The sequence below is a fragment of the Herpailurus yagouaroundi genome, unplaced genomic scaffold (genome assembly GCF_014898765.1).
Source record: "Herpailurus yagouaroundi ecotype Mexico unplaced genomic scaffold, PumYag 197, whole genome shotgun sequence".
Lineage (NCBI taxonomy): Eukaryota > Metazoa > Chordata > Mammalia > Carnivora > Felidae > Herpailurus > Herpailurus yagouaroundi.
Window position 1 is genome coordinate 19,885,788 of NW_024412428.1, and position 18,405 is coordinate 19,904,192.

General features: G+C 44.4%; 1 long non-coding RNA gene across 2 annotated transcripts in view; it reads right to left on the bottom strand.

Moving 5' to 3' along the window:
* LOC121012922 (uncharacterized) overlaps positions 1 to 12,758 on the bottom strand; it is a 49,581-nt gene extending 36,823 nt beyond the window's left edge. For both annotated transcript variants that reach the window (XR_005782405.1, XR_005782404.1), the window contains exon 1: positions 12,584 to 12,758. This is a non-coding gene — a long non-coding RNA (uncharacterized LOC121012922). The remainder of the gene's footprint in view (positions 1 to 12,583) is intronic.
* Positions 12,759 to 18,405: the final 5,647 nt, after the last annotated feature.

The following is an 18,405-nucleotide window of genomic DNA, read 5'->3' on the forward strand; positions in this document are numbered from 1 at the left end:
GCCCTAGGAGACTCTGGAGCCGGGCTTTCCCGGCATGGCAGGTTGGCAGGTAGTTACAGCTCGGCGGGTCTCCCAGCAGGGAGTGGGAGTATCCAGGCTCACTCCCTGGTCTCCCCTGGCCTGTTTCAGTTCTCTGTGCATCTGTCCGAGTGGCTCCTAACACTGTGCTCAGGACAGGAAATGAGCCCACCCCTGGATCTCTGGCCAAAGTTTTCAGAAAGGCAGCTCCTGTCTCTGTGGGGCTCGGGAATACCCTGATCACAGAGGTTGCCTTCCTTTGTGCAGAACACGGCCCAGGAAGCCCCTCCTTCTGCATTAACACTTTCACGGTTCTAGACATTTCTAGAAACATCTGCTGGATTACACGGAAGATGGGGCCAGTGCCCTGGCATTGGGAAAGAGTGTGCCAGGGCCCTGCCTTGGGACCACACTATCTCTCCAGCCCCGAAACCCAGCTCTCCTTCCCACAGGTGGTGGGCTTTCTTCTAATTATCGTCCAGAATATCCTGATAGACGCCCATATGACCAGCTTATGGCCGGCTGTGCCTCTCCCCTCCCCACTTAAGAGGAAAATCAGCATCCCTGAGTTCTTTTGGACTAGGAAGGATTTGTGATTTTAGTAACTATCTGAATTAGAATTACATCTTAAATCTATTCTTTGCACTTCTCACATACTTTTCCCTGCTCGGGTTTGAGAACCACTGGTCTGGAGAACACATCGCATTCTGTTCATTCCTATTACTTCTTCTGGTGTTTTCTTACAAAGAAAGAAATCGTCCAGTTGGTACATGCTCATGAAATGCCAGAGTGCTCTTGGGGGTAAAGGAGGGAGACAGCCTAGGACAAACCAATAATCTAAATTAAGCCCAAGACGCTCTAGGCTAAGGTCACTCTGAGAACTGAATAGAGCTTTCTTTCTGCCAGGCCCATGTAATGATGGTTGTATTGTTCAGTTTTTTATAAAGAATGTTTTATTTATGTGAACTTGACTATCTGAATCTAAGTATTTAAACCTCCTATGAGAAAAAAAAAAACCTAAAAATTATGTGGCATGCTTAGCCATTTTATATCAACACATTTCGGATGAAAATGTACTGGAAATGTTCTAATACTTGTCTTTATTATTATTTTCCTTTTGAGTGCCAAGGTCAACGTTTGGGAGATCTCTTTCATTATGTTGCTTATCCTAAGCCCACTCTAGCCAGGAGCTTGGCTGAAAAATAAACGTTTGGGAGATTTGTTTTATAAACTGCATTAAAGCACACCAAGTTAATATTGCCACGCATCTTCCCTTCCCCCAAATGTGGCCTTGTTTTGAAGCCCCACAAATAAAAGTTCACCGCTAAGGATAAGTTCAGAATGAAGGTCTCTTTACCCTGCCTCTTATCAAACTACAGTTTGTCATAGATTCGACCCTGACATTATGTGGTGAAGACTTTGTGTACATTTTGCTTTTACAGATAAGAACAAAAATAAACAGGACAGAAAGGATGTTTGGAGTCTTGATTTTTTTTTTTTTTCTTTTAGCATTTATTGCTTATGGGACACGAAGCCACGCTTTCCTCTCTTGCTTCCCATTTTGTATGTTTTTGTCTTTAATGAGACTATACACAGACTGCCTGAAAAATGCCATGATTCAGAAACAGAAGGCTGGCGTGTCTTTGGGATGATTTTAGGTATTTGAAATTGGCGATAAACTGCAGGATCTGGGCTTTGTCTAGGGAATCCTGAGATAGTGTCTGCTGAGGTCTTAAGAGAAATAAGATTCATGGCAATAAAAGTCAATTCAGTAAAATCAGCTGATGTGACTCTCTTCCCCCACGAATTGAGCAGTTATTCAATCAGCTGCTCCTTGAGAAACAGTGGTAGTGGCTACAGCTTTTCCAGGATTGTCTCAGTTTTGATTGATGGAAATCTACCTATCTCTAGACCTCTGTCCAAAAAAGAGGATGTGAGCTCCTGGCAATGGACTTATACTTCAGGCTTTGTTTTCTAGCTCCCACCACAAAATGTCTTCTTCATGCAGGAAGATACATGGGAGTTTAGTTTGAATGGTGTATACCCAACTCTGAAGGGTAGCTCTGCCACAGAGAACATGGCTTCCAGGTGGTTCTAACAGGAGGCACATTCGTGTCATCACGGATGGCCCTTTCACGGTGAATTCATTTCCTCCTGCTGTTATAACAATGACCACAAATGCAGGGGCTTTATTCTCTTAGAGTCTGGAGAACTATAATCAGGCCGACTGGGATAAATCAAGGTGTGAGCAGAGTTGATTCCTTCTGGAGGCTTTGAGGGGATCATCCGTCCCCTTGCCTTTCCGGGTTCCAGAGGATGCCCACAGGCCCTGGCTTGTGGGCCCTGCTTGACATCACCTGCACCTTCTGCTTCTGTCTTCACATCTTCAGCTACTCACTCTGATCTCTTGCTTGTCCCTCTTAAGGACCTTTGTGATTACATCAGTCCCACCTGGATGACCCAGGATCATCTCCCGGTCTCAAAAACCTTAACTGAATCAAATCTACACAGTCCCTTTTGCCACATAAGGTAACATTCACAGTTTCTGGGGGTTAGGATGCAGCCATCATGGGGAGGCCATCATTCAGTCCACCACACATGGAACCACAGCGTATTCTAGTCCTTCAAGGCTAGATGAATCTATCAAGTCCTTATTAAGCTGTATATCGAGCAAAATAGTATAAGACACACTTTCTCTCCTTTGGTAATCGGCAACTCAACGGGGGAAGTTAGGACAAACACGGATAAAATGGTGCTGAGCACTTACTGCTTCATGGAGCACCTCTGCCCCCCCCATAAGAATAGCTGTGCAAAAGCAGAAGCCCATTTAGCTCAAGACGTCAGGGAGAACTTCACAGGAGAGGTTCTCTTGAAAGACAGCATTAGTCTCTGGCAGAAGATTGCTAAAGGCTGTCATTTCATGCAAAAGGACAGGTATTAGGAAAGTCACAGACATGGTAGTGGCCAGCAAGGGGATGCCCTTGACTGAAGGGCAAGGTTTTTACTGAGCATCCACGGAAGGCTACTTTGATAGATGTCAAGTAGAATTGATCAGATGGGGGTAAAGAATTGAGTGTTGTCTTGTTCTTGAGCCGAAGCGTAGAGAGCAGAAGCCTCAGATGATGCAATACAGTTATGGGGGTGGGGGGGGGGGAGTGGCGGTGAGCCTGGAGAATGGCCCCTGAAAGGCTGTGGGATTAAACCGATCCAAACTCCCCATAGCTTCAGGAAGAGAGGATCTCAGGCCCCAGATCTGACTTCCGTGGTAGATCTTGCCCACGGTCCCTGTGCGGTTCACATGCGTTCTCAGGTGGTATCTGTTTCCAGCTGTGGTAGGCACCCCGCCCCCCCAATCAAACACAGGGTGCCCTAGACCCCCCTGTTCCTCATCAGCACCCTGGGTCAGGGCAGCTCTCCTTGAAAGGGGCAGGAGGAGCGTGGTGGTAGTGAGGGGAGGGTTTGGGCAGACACGGGGTGTAAATCAATGTATGAAGCCATTTTGGTTGACCCCCCAGGCCATGGAGGATGTCAAAGCCTGCCAGTCGTTCTCTCGGGGGGAATTCCTCTGTTCATTTATCCATTTGTTTGTCATCTGGCAAAGAATGTTGAGCATGTACTACGTCCCACCCTATGTCTGGGGACAGAACATAAATAGTCTCTCACGGCGCTTTCAGTCTGGTGGGAGAGATAGACCTTAATCAAAGGATTACAGCAGTACCATGGATCAGAACTGTGGTAAGGGCCGGGAGGGAGGCCCGTGGTGTCACAGGGAACTTGTAAGCAGGGGGGCGTGTGAGCTGGTTGGGGCGTCTGAGTGGCTTGGGGAGGGCTTTCTAGATCCCATATGGCTTCACTTGTCCTACTCAAATACTCAAATGTCACCTCCTCAGAGAGGTCTTCGTGACCACCCTATCTCAACTATCGCTGCTATTTTTTTTTTTAAGTGTAAAGCTTATTTATTTATTTTGAGAGAGAGAGAAAGCAGGAGTTGGGGAGGGGGAGGGAAGGAGGGAGGGAGAGAGAATCCCAAGCAGGCTCTGCACTGTTAGCGTGGAGCCTGACATGGGACTCAAACCCGTGAACCGGAGCCAAAGTTGGATGTTTAACTGACTGGGCCATGCAGGTGCCCCTCAACTATCACTGCTCTTAATCTCTACCATGGATCAGCTGGCTGCGCTGTGTTTACTATGATCTAACACGTGATTGTACACACACGCACACATATACACACTCACACATACTCACTCATATACATTCACATACGCATGCTTGCCCCCATTAAATTGTGAGCTCCATGAGGGCAGTAGCATAGTCTATTCTGTTCATGCTCTGTCCCCTGCGTCAAGAAGAGTGCCTACACCAACAACTGTTTGTTGACTGAGTGACTGATTGACAGATTGCATAAATGAATTGAAATGAAGTGAGTTGAGATCTTTAGGGGGATAGGAGGCATCAGAATATAAAGGGTTGGGGGCTGTAGAGAGGGATTGAGGCTGAGGAAGTGTCATGGGCAAAGGATCTGTGCTGGAGGGGGTATGGCACTGGAGGGAGTTCAAAGACATCACCGATTTATTCACAAGTTATACTGAGTACCCATATATGCTCAGAACTCTCCCAGACCCTGAGAGTAGAACACTAAGGCTAGATCCCTACCTTCAGAGCTTAGAAATTTGGTGGGAGAGGTATGCAGGCAATAAGCCAGCATACATTATATGCATATATTCAAATGTAATAACGTGTCAGGTAATGATAAATGATGGGAAGTAGAATAGAGAATGGGCTAGAGAGTAGATGAGCAAAAGGTGGGGGGGTTTTAGTCAGAGAAAGCCTCTCAGAGGTGGTGATGCTTCAACAGGGCCCTGAATGAGAGACGGATTAAGTGAGACCAGGGGAAGGACTGGTCAGGCCAAGGAGGGAGTCCGCACAAAGGCCCAGGGGCAGGATGGCATCAGGGAGGGGGTCTTGAGGAGGCAGGAAGAAATGTACTGGGTGGTTCTGAACGGGACAGTAGCAGCTTCTGATTTCGTTTTTAAAAGAGGATTGTGGCTGTTGGGTGGGGATCTGCCTTAAGGGCTCAGAGGGACAACTTGGGACAGCAGCCGGGTCACTCTGCCGTGGGCCGGACAAGAGACGTCACTGGCTGCCTGGATGGGGGGAGTGGGCTGCTACAGAGGACTGGGTTAGAGAGACTCTGAAGAAGGACAGGTGGGTATTTAGGCTTGCCGCGAACCGGATATAGAGACACGGGGCTCTCTCTTGAGGTGCAAGTGACCACAGATACCCTTTATTAAGCTGATTGACAGAGGGGCTGGTTAGCAGGGGGGTTTTGGGGGGCGGTAACCAAAAGTCATCTCTTGGATGTATTAACTTAGAGCCTTCTGTGCACTTCCAGCTGGGGAATCAGACACTTTGGGTGGAGCTCAGGGGAGCGGCTGAATCTAGGGGTGCAAAACTGGGAAGTGGTGCCATAGAGACAGAATCTGAAGCCACGAGGAGCTGCAGTCACCAAGATACCCCGTGGAGATCTGAAAGGAGGTGAGGTGAAGGATCCGCTGGAGACCCCAATATTTAGAGGCCCAGAAGAGAAGGAGCCCGTGTGGTGTGAGGGAAAGCACGCTCATGAGGTGAAGAAAATGCTCCACGTTTGGGGGGACGGAGCATAGACAGCGGAGGGGGGTGGTGCAGGGCCAGCAGGGCATGCGCCAAAGCCAGGTGAGAAGAATAGTCTTGACCTTGATTCAAAATGGTACTGTCTACATCCAGAGAGCTCACTGACCCTACTCGTAAAGCCCAGCTCCAGATTCTTTCTGGCTCTTTCTAAAACTCCAGTGGTCCTGAGAGGCAGTGGAGGGTAACAGACCAGAGCTTCAAGGATCTCGCCGGCAGCCAGTGTCGGGGGCGGGGGTGGGTGGTTGGTGGTGATGGGTGAGTGGGCGGGGGGGGGGGGGGGGCCGGTGGCATCAGGCCCTCACACCTCCTCCTCCAACGAGCAAGACCCGCTCTCACCCCGTGGCCCTCTGCAGACCATGCAGACCAGGGTGGAAAAGCAGGCCAGTGACTTGGGCTCCCTTGGCCTCATTTTTCTCAAACGTGAATTGGGCATGATAATACTAGCTCGTAACTTGCAGTGTTGTGATGAGGGTTAAAGGGTCTGCCAGACAGTAATTGTTAACTACGGGCATATTAAAGGGTGATGATTTGCCATCCCTTCGAAGAGTCAAAAATTCTGCCACACACCCTGAAAATAGCTATAAAAGAGAAATTCTAAAAATTTTGAAGACTGGATTAGAGGTCGTCTAGCCTCCTGAGATAACCTTTTGGAAGAAGGCAGCACTGAATCAACATGAGGATGGAAATGTGCTCTTGAGTCAGAGGTCTAGCCGGACTCTCAGCTCCCCCACCCAGCAGATGGTTGGCCTTGGACGTGAGGCTTGACTGCTTTCCGCCTCAGTGTCCTGGTTGTAAAGTATCACAGCACGCGTGACTCCCTCACGGGGTATATGAGCACCTAATACGACAATGCACATAGAGTACTCCGCACAGTGTCCCGCACACAGCAAGCACACCATAAATACTGCAGTTAAGGGGTGCCTGTGCAGCTCAGTCAGTTAAACATGCAACTTGGGCTTCGGTCGTGATCTCGCGGTTCATGAGTTTGAGCCCTGCGTCCGGCTTTCTCTCTGCTGTCAGCACCGAGCCTGCTTCAGATCCTCTGTCTCCACCTCTCCCTGCCTCTCCCCACTTGTGCTCTTTCTCTCTCAAAAACAAATAAACGCTAGAAAAAATTACTATGAGCCCTTGGAAAATATCAATATATAAGTTATTACAATGTGACAATCCTTTATCGTCATGCTCCCTTTACATATGGCCTCCAGATCATCCCATTTATTTGCAGCTTTCCCCCAGATTAAATGGAAGCATAGATCAGGTTACATTTGAAGTCTGCTGAGGAATTTATCCAAGGGACACAGGAGTACTGATGCATAGGGGCACTTGTACCCCAATGTTCATAGCAGCACTCTCAACAATAGCCAAATTGTGGAAAGAGCCTAAATGTCCATCAACTGATGAATGGATAAAGAAATTGTGGTTTATATACACTATGGAATACTACGTGGCAATGAGAAAAAATGAAATATGGCCTTTTGTAGCAACGTGGATGGAACTGGAGAGTGTGATGCTAAGTGAAATAAGCCATACAGAGAAAGACAGATACCATATGGTTTCACTCTTATGTGGATCCTGAGAAACTTAACAGGAACCCATGGGGGAGGGGAAGGAAAAAAAAAAAAGAGGTTAGAGTGGGAGAGAGCCAAAGCATAAGAGACTGTTGAGAACTGAGAGCAAACTGAGGGTTGATGGGGGGTGGGAGGGAGGAGAGGGTGGGTGATGGGTGTTGAGGAGGGCACCTTTTGGGATGAGCACTGGGTGTTGTATGGAAACCAATTTGACAATAAATTTCATATATAAATAAAAAAAAAAAATGAAGTCTGCTGAATTTGGTCTTAAAGGAACCTTCAAAGGAGTGTCAGAGCTATCGTTTGGGTTGACTCCTCATCTCCAGGCTTGCCTGGCTTCTGTGTGTGATTTGTAAAGGTAAACTTGTCTTCACTTTGCAGTTCCTGGAGTTCCACCCCCTGAAAATCACAGCTCTGTATTACATTGAGGGGAACTGCTGTTTGGGGAAGACAAACGACATTTTCATCATTAATCCATGCCTTGGGAACCAGTCCCAGAGGGAGGACTGAGAGCTGAGTCCAGTCTTCTGAGCTGTGTTCCTCCATTGATCTGGATTTGTGGCCATTCAAAGCCACATACCATGGCCTCCCTACAGCAGAACAAGGATACAGCAGGCTGTTGGCATGTGATCATTTGGCCACATGGTGGCACTTCACGCCTAGTAATTCTGCTGGTCCTCTTTCCCTATCCCTGAAGGTTTGAAATTCAAACAGAAAGAGAAAGAAGCATGCCCTCTTAGAATGGCACAGGCACCATTGCCAGAAAGCACAGGGTTCACTGAGGAAAAGGCTCAGCTCTTGCCGTTTTCCTCAGTTCTAAGGGGAAGGCTCTGGTCCCAAATGGAAAGACCAAGAGTTCTACACGCAAGAGCCCATTTTCCAGGTTGTTTTGTTTTTGTTTTTGTTTTTTTCCCCCACAACACTGCACAAATTCCAGGTCCAAAGTAAAATGTCATCTACCAGTGTAGCAGATGAAAGAAAGGGGGCCCCCATGGGCCAGAGTTTGACTTTCTTGGAAAAAGATTTTTCTGAAGATACCACCTGACTTCAAGACAGCCCTCAGCTGCTGAAAAAAGGAATGGGATTATTACCTACCATTTTAATTCTATGACTTAAGGATCTAAAAAAAAATAATAATAATAAATAAAATAAATAAATAAAAACCGAAAGGGATTATTACCCACTATTTTAATTATTTTCTTGGAGGTTATAGAGACTTGGGCCTGAGTTTGAATACCAGCTCTGACATTAACTAGTTTTGGAGCCTCAAGGAAGCTACTTAACTTTCTCTGTACCCCATTGTTGTCACTTTTAAGGGAGTTCATGATAATACAACCTACTTTATAGGATTGTGGTAAGAATGAAATAATATTAAGTGGAACCAAATGAGATTGCCAGTATTCAAGTCTTTGGCCACAGGAACAGCAATTTCATGTAGTTCATGCTTGGGCACATAGTGAGGCTTGGTAGTGAGCACATAGTGAGGCTATTACTATCACAGCTTGCATGACAAGAAGTCAACAAGCACTTATTGTGAATATTTAGAAATAAGCCATGACAAATGAAAATGGAAGCATAGCATACAAGTTCTTGTGGGATGCAGCAAAAGCAGTACTAAGAGGGAAGTTCATAGCAATAAATACCTACATCAAGAGGCAAGAAAGATCCCCAGTAAACAACATAACTCTATGACTTAAGGATCTAGAAAAAGAAGAACAAATGAGCTTAAAGTTAGCAGAAAAAAGGAAATAATAAAGAGTAGAGCAGAAATAAATGAAATAGAAAATGGAAAACAAAATAGAAAGATTAACCAAACTGTAAATTGGTTCTTTGAAAAGATAAACAAAATTGACAAAGCCTTAACTAGACTAACCAAGAGGGAAAAATGAAAGGGCTCAAATCAACAAAATTCTAAATGAAACAAGAGACATTACAATCAATACCACAGAAATTCAAAGGGTCATAAGAGATGACACAAATAACTGTATACTAACAAACTAGACAACCTAGAAGAAATGGACAAATTCTTAGAAATATACAACTTAACTGAGACTGAAGAAAGAAAGGAATAGAATAGAAAGAAATGAAGAAATAGAAAATCTGAATAGACCAATTACTAGTAAGGAGATTAAATCAGTAATAAAAATTCTCCTAATGGAGAAAAGCCCAGGGCCCAATGGCTTCACTGGTTAATTCTACCAAACATTTAAATAAAAATTAACAACAACATTTTTCAAACTCTTCTAACATATTGAAGAGGAGGGAACACATTCAAACTCATTTTATGAGGCCAGCACCATCCTGATACCCAAACCAGGAAAGGACACTATCAGAAAAATACATACATACATACATACATACACACATACTACAGGTCAATATCCTTGATATATATAGATGTAAAAATTATCAATAAAATATTGGCAAATTGAATTTAGCAGCACATTAAAAGGATCATACACCATGATTAAGAGGGATTGATTCCTGGCATGCAAGTATGGTTCAAAATATGCAAGTCAATATGACACATCAAATTAACAGATTGAAACAAAAGAATTATATAATCATCTCAAGAGACACAGAAGAAGCATTTGAAAAATTCAACATTCATTCATGATAAAATCTCTTAACAAATTAGGACAGAAGGAATATATTTCAACATAATAAAGGCATATATGAAAGACCACAGCTAACATCATGCCCAATGGTTAAATGCTAAAAACTTCTTTTAATATCAGGAACAGGACAAGGCTATCCACTCTCAACACTCTTCTTCAACATAGTACTGAAAGTCCTAGCCATAGCAACCAGGCAAGAAAAAGAAATGACAGGTACAAATATGTAAATAAAATAATAATAATAATAATAGGGAAATTATAAAGAATAAAAGGAAATAAAAGGGATTCGAATTGAAAAGGCAGAAGTAAAATTGTGTCTATTTGCAGATGATATTTTATATATAGAAAATTCGAAAGACTCAACTAAAAATCTATTAGACTTAATCAATGAATTCAGTAAAGTTGTAGGATATAAAACTAGCATACAAAAATCAGTAGCATTTCTATATGCTAACAATAAATTTTCTGAAAAAGAAATAAATTTATTTCATTTACAATAGCACCAAAAATAATAAAATATGTAGGAATAAATTGAAAGAAATGAAAGATCTCTACTTTGAAAACTACAAGACACTGATGAAAGAAATAAAAAAAAACACAAATAAATGGAAAGATTGACTATGTTCATGGATTTGAAGAAATAATACTGTTAAAATGTGAATACTACCAAAACCCACCTACAGATTCAATGAAATCCTTGTCAAGATTCCAATGGCATTTTTTACAAAAGGAGAAAAACACTCCTAAAACTTACACGGAACCACCAAAAACCCCAAATTGCTAAAGAAATCCCAAGAAAGATGAGCAGAACAGGAGGCATCCCATTTCCTGACTTCAAGCTCTACTATAAAGCTATAGTCATCGAAACAGTATGGTATTGGCATAAAAACAGACAAAGAAGCCCATGAAACAGAATCAAGAGCCCAGAAATAAACCCAAGCATGTATAGTCAACTGATATTTGACAAGGGAGCCAAGAGTACTTAATGGAGAAAAGACAGTCTTTTCTATAAATGGTGCTGGGATAACTGGATATTCACATGTACAGGGATGAAAATGGATCTACATTCCACACCACCCACAAAATTTACTCAGATGGATTGAAGACTTATACGTAATACCTGAAATCATGAAACTCGTAGAAGAAAACATAGGAACAAAGCACCTTGACATGGGTCTTGGTGATAATGTTTTTAGATGTGACATTTAAAACCCTTAAACACAAACAACAAAATAAAAAATGAACAAGAGAAACAACATCACACTAAAAAGCACAGCAAAAGAAGTCATCAACCAAGTGAAAAGACAGCCTGCAGCATGGGAAAAAAAATTTGCAAACTATACATCTGATAAAGGGTTAATATCCAAAATATATAAAGAATTCATACAACTCAATAGGAAAAAACCCAAACAATCCAATTAAAAAATGGGCGAAGGATCTGAAGAGACACTTTGCCAGAGAAGATGTATAAAAGGCCAACAGGTACCTGGAAAGATGCTGAACACCACTAAGCAACAGGGAAATGCAAATTAAAACCACAGTGAGGTAGCACCTCATGTCTGTTAGAATGGCTATTATCAAAAAGACAGGAGGTGATAAATGCTGGTGAGGATGAGGCTAATGGGAACCTGTACAGCTGCAGTGGAAAACAGTATGGAGAATCCTCAAAAATTAAAAATGGTACTACCAAATCATCCAGCAATTCCATTTCTGGGAATATATCCAATGGATATGAAAACAATAACTTGAAAAGATAACTGAGCCCTGCCGTTCATAGCAGCATTATTTACAATGGCCAACTCATGGAAACAACCTAAGTGTCCATCAATGGATGAGTGGGTAAAGAAGTTGTGTTGTGTATACACACACACACACACACTGGAATATTACTCAAACATTAAAAACAAGGAAACCCTAACATTTGCAAAAACATGGATCGTCCTAATATGGCATTAAGCTATGTGAAATAAGCCAGACAAAGAAAGACAAATACTGTATGATCTCACATACATGTAAAATCTTAAAAAAAACAACAACAACAACAACAAAAAACCTCCTAGAAAAAGAGATCAGACTTAATGATTACCAAAAGTGGAGGATGGAGGGAGGTGAAACTGGAAGAAGAAGGTGGTCCAAAGGTACAAATTTCAGTTATAAGATAAATAAGCACTAGGGGTGTAAGTTACAACATGATGATGGTAACTAACACTGCTAGACAGCATATAGGAAAATTGTTCAAGGAGTATATCCTGTGAGTTATCATCACAAGAAGAAAATTGTTTTCCTGTTTTATTTTCTTCTTTTTATTGTATCTCTATGAGAAGCGGCTGTTAGCTGACCCTGTTGTGGTCATCATTTCAGATGATATATAAATCATCCCATCACGCTGTATACCTTAAACTTCTCTTGTGATGTATGCCAATTATTCCTCAATAAAACTGCCAAAAAAAAAAAAAAGCCATCACCCTGTCTTCTGGAAATATTTTCCTGAAGATTCTTATTGCTAAGTACCCTATTCAGCTGCCGTATGCTAAAATTCCGACTATGAAAATAGGCCTGAAAGAAATCTGGCTCTGTTTCACAGCCCTACCTGTAGCCAAGTAATCTCTACCTCAGGCTGTCAATGAGATATTAGTCCCACTGGGAGGAAATCAAGGCCAACGTCGCGGCACCCATGGTGTGAGTAAAGGAAAGCAATGCAGAACTCACCCCTCCGAGAGAGCACCCTGTACCTTGGGCTGATACTGAAATTCCTCCTCGGTCTCTCTGATGCACTCACATCAAAGTTTATCTCTTCTATGCTCCAATGCCTCTTAGCAAGCCGGGTGAATACTAGCTAATGCCAGTTTCTCCCTCTTGGGCTCACCAAAAGTAAGGCAGCTACACCCCTAGAAATGCAAAAACAAACACAAACCAGATAATGGTGATATTTTATCAGAGAAAATCGTCCTCCCACATCCTCTTTCCTTTGCTTCTTGCAGCTCTTTCCTCAAACTGTACAGATTGGTCTAGTAAACTCCCTATGGTATCTCACCTTCCCCCTTGTCATGTGCAAAATGAAAACTTGTGCTTCTCATTACACATAAGTCACAGACTGTAGACCACAAGAGATGAGAGTGTCTTACAGGGCCTCATTGTGTATCACAGAAGATGTGTAAAGAAGCATGCATTTACAGACAGACGTCTAACTTGGGGAATGAGTTTCTTCAATGCACCAAATGGGCTAAAAGTTAAGAAGCCAGATGCAGAAGGGAACATGCTGCATGACTTAATTTCTATGAAGTTCTGAAGTTCAAGAGCCAGCAAAACTAATCTATGAGGATCATCAGAACAGCAATTGCGGGTGGTGGGGCTGATTGGGAAGGTATGAGGTATGTGATGCTGGAGAAGGTTTGTCTTTTTATGTCGGTGGGATTCTGTGAACTACACAGGTGTAGACACTTGCCAAAGCTCACAGAACTGCACCCTGAAGACCAAAAGAAATAGCAGTGAGAAGTGGCCCCCGGAACAACAATGACAGGGTAGGAGCCCCTTTTGTCATGGAAGAGAGGGAAGTCCCTCACTGGGCTGTCGATGCAATTGAAAAACATATAAAACGTCAGCCAACTTTCCAGGCAGTTTCAACATCCAGGGACGTTTTTCTCCACGCATACACTGCCTATGTCTTTTCAAATGTTTACAGAGTATTTACAAAAAGTAGTCCTTTGGGTGGCGGTTGTAATTAGGAAAACTGGCAGTGAAAATTAACACATACCATACAAGAGAGATAATCGCTTCTCTGCCATATACAATATTATTATCAAATGGTATTCGCCAAGGAATCCAATTGGTCCATACGAGCTCAGTCTCGTTGTTCTAGGAAAGATCACCCCTTCCTTGTTACCCTTGAGGACGAAGCTGCCACAGCCCACGAGTGATATGCCATATGGCACTTAACATCAGAATCGGAATGAGCTTGTGCTTTTTGTGTGAGATACTGAAATTTATTAGAAAATCAGAAAGCCTAATTTCCACCAAGTTCCTGAGACCTGCCATCTGCTGCGTGAGAAAGAAAATGGAGACTTTTTTTTTTTAACCATTTACTTATTGTGAAATGTAAGAGTGCTGGCGTGCTTGAAAAAGGAGGGTTGAGGGCCGGGGGTGCAAGAGAGAGAGCCAGAGCAAGCCCACTTGGCAGGGGAGAAAGAAGACTGTCAGCTGAATGGTGGCAGAGGCTTGGGAAGCATAATTATGGAAATCACCTCTTCCAGAGCCTTTTTTTCTCCTCCTGAGCACATGTTCCTTCCACACAGGAACAGCACAGAGAAAGGGCAGCTTTTGAGAACAAGCAGTCTCCATCGCAGAAAGGAAGAAGGGTCTTAAATAAGTACCCGTCTGTCTATTAGGTCTCTCCATGGAGGGGATAGTGTGAGCAAGACAGGAGGAGGGTGACAGACGAGGGAGCCCGAAAGGCCTACGGGGTGGGGAGGCAAGGGGAGCTTTCTAAGGGGGCTGCAGAAAGAGGGGGAGGCGAGACGGGAGATGGATCTGAGTGGGGGTGGGGAAGGAGAGCCTGCTGAGAGGGGAGAGATCTTTCAGCATCGTTTGGAATTTGACTGTGTGTGTTGGGTGTTGGGGATACAAAGATAAAGATGCCTTGTGCTTTAAGGAGGGCATGCCAGATGTCTGGGCGTTCGTTTCAGAGGAACGCCTCCGCGCCTGGCATGGTAGGCTCATGAGATGCTGCCATGACATGTGTCACATCCATGTGGCTGTCCTACACCCTCCGTAGAGCGGAGCAGTGCAACCTCAAGGGCTTACCCAACCCCTTGATCCTGTTGTATTTATTTCTACTCTTGTTTTTACACCAAAGCTGGCGTGTCTGTGGGCACTGCCGTAGGCAGTTCACCTTGGACGTGGTTGGTGACTGTGTTTCTCACCTCTGATCACAACCCTGAGGAAACAGACACCCTAGGAAATAGGTTACCAGAGCCTGAATGGAGTGGGGATGGGGAGGCAAGTAAGGCTCTAAGGCACCAGGGAATCTCATGTTATATTATAGAGTCAAGTTCTGGTCAGGGCAGGGCCATTTTTGGACCAGGTCCAAGGGGGTTTAATTAAAGAAGAACTAAAAAGAACTCTCAAAAGGTAATGCCATCTTCAAGGCAGTCTTCCAGCAGGATCCCAGGGGCATCCTGAAAGTCGGGTTCAGGGTTCTAAGAGTGGTCTGGGGTCACAGGGCCCCCTGACCGGCCACCGGAGAACACATCCCCATCTCAGGCTCTGTACTCCGGAGGTGCTCACCGTGGTGACACCACACAGATAGATGACTGTGATCTGTCACCTGAAAGGATGAATGACTTAGCAATAGCCTCCTGGGCTTCCGGAATCCTGGCCTCCCACTTAGGCCAAGCTAGGAAAGGATGCGTCAGAGAGAATTAGATGCCAACTTCTCTGTGGGGGAACCGAGTAGGAGAGGGAGCCAAGTAAGGTTTTGAGTTTGCAGCAAGATGAGGTGGGAAGCAAAAATTAGTCCCAGAGCCCAGCATGACGAGGATGTGCTCATCCTCGGAGCCTTCTCCCACATGAGGGGGGCAGACCGGTGAGGGCTGTCACCTCCCCCGGGGGCCCTGCGGGGCTCTGCTGCCAGCATGGTGCTGTTTTGTGTTGGTACCTCTGGGAGAAGTTCAAGTTTCAGGCCGAATCCCCAAGGAATTAGTAATGGGGTTATGCACCCCACGGGGAACCTGGCTGCGGGTCCCATGCAGCAGCTGGCGGGGGCAGCCTTACTTTTTGCTCCCTTGGTGACTAAGAACTCAACAGTTAGCTCCTTGCCTGAAGGCCAGTGAACAGCTCCTGATTTCCCTGTGGATGCCCAGACGCTACAAGACAGGCTTCTGGGGTTGCCAGGGGTTCTTGTGAATGACTGGGGGCTGCCTGACAGTCAGGAGCTTGGTGCTCACCCACGACTGCTTTTGCCTGAAGGCAGCTGCTGCAGCAACATGGTAAGACCCTCTCAGCACCCTATGTCCTCACTTCCCCTCGGCTTCCGTTTGTTGAACACCGACTGTTATCTAAGAAAAATGGCTATCATTTCCTGAGCATTCGCTACGTGTTAAGTGCCTCACCCCATGCTCTCATTGAATCCTTGCTACAACCCATTGAGGAAGGGGCCACTGTTATGCCATTTTCCAGAGGAAACAACTGCGGATGAATGAGATTTGCTGAAGGTCCAGGGTCAAGCAGCTGCTAAAATGTGGGGGTGGCTATCCACCTGGGTAGCTGGAATCATCACTCTATAATCCTAAGAACAGTACTACAAGAGAGTAAGCACTATTATTTCACTTTAGCTCTTAAGCAGACAGGGCTCAGAGAGGTTAGGTAATTTACCCAAAGCCACGAAGCTGTAAGGCCCAGAGACTGAAAGCCATCTGGCTCCAGAGTGCAAGCTATTTCCTCTAAGCCGCACCCCCTCTCTGGGCTGAGGCTGTATTACATGATGGGGCTCCCTCCCCCAGCCAACAGATGGCAGGCCCGGGGAGCTGGATTGGATATGGAACATGCACAGATCTTTACAGGAGAAACACTTAGCTAAACTTAACATGTTCTGACTTTTTTAAAAAAGGAAACGATTACTTCTTTTGAACACTGATGTTCCTTAAAGGTACCATAGCTACTATCCAAGCGGCCCTCAAAAGATTCGGATGCCGCCAGCCAATGAGCGTCCCAACCTGCTTGACGATCTAACTGGTTTAATGGTGGTAGTTCCTGAGTGTTAGAGAATTTGGGTGCTATTTGTCATTCTCCCCCATTCGAATCGGGCCCTCCAAAGTATAAAGAGTATGTCTTAGCGAGACTATCTGTGAGCTGGTGTGTGAGAAGCAAATACAAAAGACCTCTGACGTGTGCAGGGCAGGACCAGCCTGTTGTTTGTCTCTTTTTGGTCTCTCCAGGGGCAGAGACAGTCCTCCGATGGCAGCATTTAAGGGAAAGGCATATTTATAACTAGCAGAGGGTGAGAGGGCTGCTCTCAGACCTAAATGCTCAGAGCCCCCAAATGCTTATCTATGCCACTGGCTTCAGAGACCATTGAACGCCTAAGACCAAGTGCTGAAGTGCATGTCCCACTGACCCTAAATTCATTGAATTTTGAGATCCATTATCCCACACGGTTATAACCCACCAGCAGACCTCTGGGTTCCCTTGTGCCTTGGTTTTCTTTGTCATACACTAAGAGGCTTAGGCAGCAGGCAAGATATTTTCATTGGCCTCCGCACTCTTCTGCAAACATTGCTAGGATAAACAGTTGCTATCTTTGTTAACATTGAATTGATTTTAAACGCCTGGAGGTATTTAAAAACTTTCATGGCTTTCAAACTCGAGGCTTTCGTTCAGTACTTATTTTTTTTATAAGAATGTATCAAATATCTACTCAGTGTCAGGTACCATCTTGGTACTTTAGTTGAAATACAGATCAATTACACCTACACCCCGAGGAACTTATAATTTAGCAAAGGAGAGGGGGAAATATATGTAAAAATGATGTGCGTGTGTGTGTGTGTGGGGGGGTGATAGATACGTAGATAGATAAATAGGAAATATGTATGTGCACATGCAATATGACATAATATAACATACATAACATAACATAACATAACAACCCTGTGGTGATGACGACAAGGAGAGTCCAGCGGTGAATCTGGGACACAGGGAATGCCAGCCAGTATCTGACAGAGGAACAGGGATGGGTTCTAGAGACAAGGCAACAACCGAGCCAAGGCTTGCCACAGAGTGACTGAGCAAAAGGGCAGGAAACACCATCAGAGAAGTGCCCTCCGTATTTGGGGAGAAGAGAAAGGCATTTTTGGGTAAGCCTAAGGCAGCAGTGGTAGGGATAATGGAAACATGAATTCAGAGGCTTCTAGAGAGTGCTTTGAATGGCAGACTACAGAGTGGTCTTGTAAATGAGTCACACACATGTGGTGGACAGGTAGAGCCAAGAAGAGGTGGAGTGAAGGGAAAAGACTACAGTTTTCTGTGGAACTGAACACACAGCCAAGCATAGAGTCCATTCCGTTTCCAGAAAGAACTGTTAGAGCTCAGATCCCTCTCCTTCCTGTTGGCACTGGCCTCTTTTCCTTTAAGAAACCCCCATATATAAACCTCCAAACTTATAAGTCTTGGGCCTGATATTTGTGAGAGAGATTCTCACAAATATTTGTGAGAGGATTCTTTATTTTATGAAGATTTTTTTAAAAATGGAATTCCCTTGATGTTTTCAAATATAATCCAGTCACCACAGCCCTTAGTTTAGGTGTCCCCATGCTGTGGAGACGGGTGGCCTACATGGGCTGCACTGCCCTTCACCAGGCAGAGGTATTTATAAGCCCTTTTTTTATTTAAAAAGTTTTTTTTTTATCTGAAGAAGGGAAAAAGGAAGATAACAGATTAAGGGGCACACCAGGTAGAAAACTGTTAAGCCCATTGTTCTTTATTATTGTTTTTATCCTCTCTTTATTTTCCTGCACATTTTATATCTTCTTCCACAAACA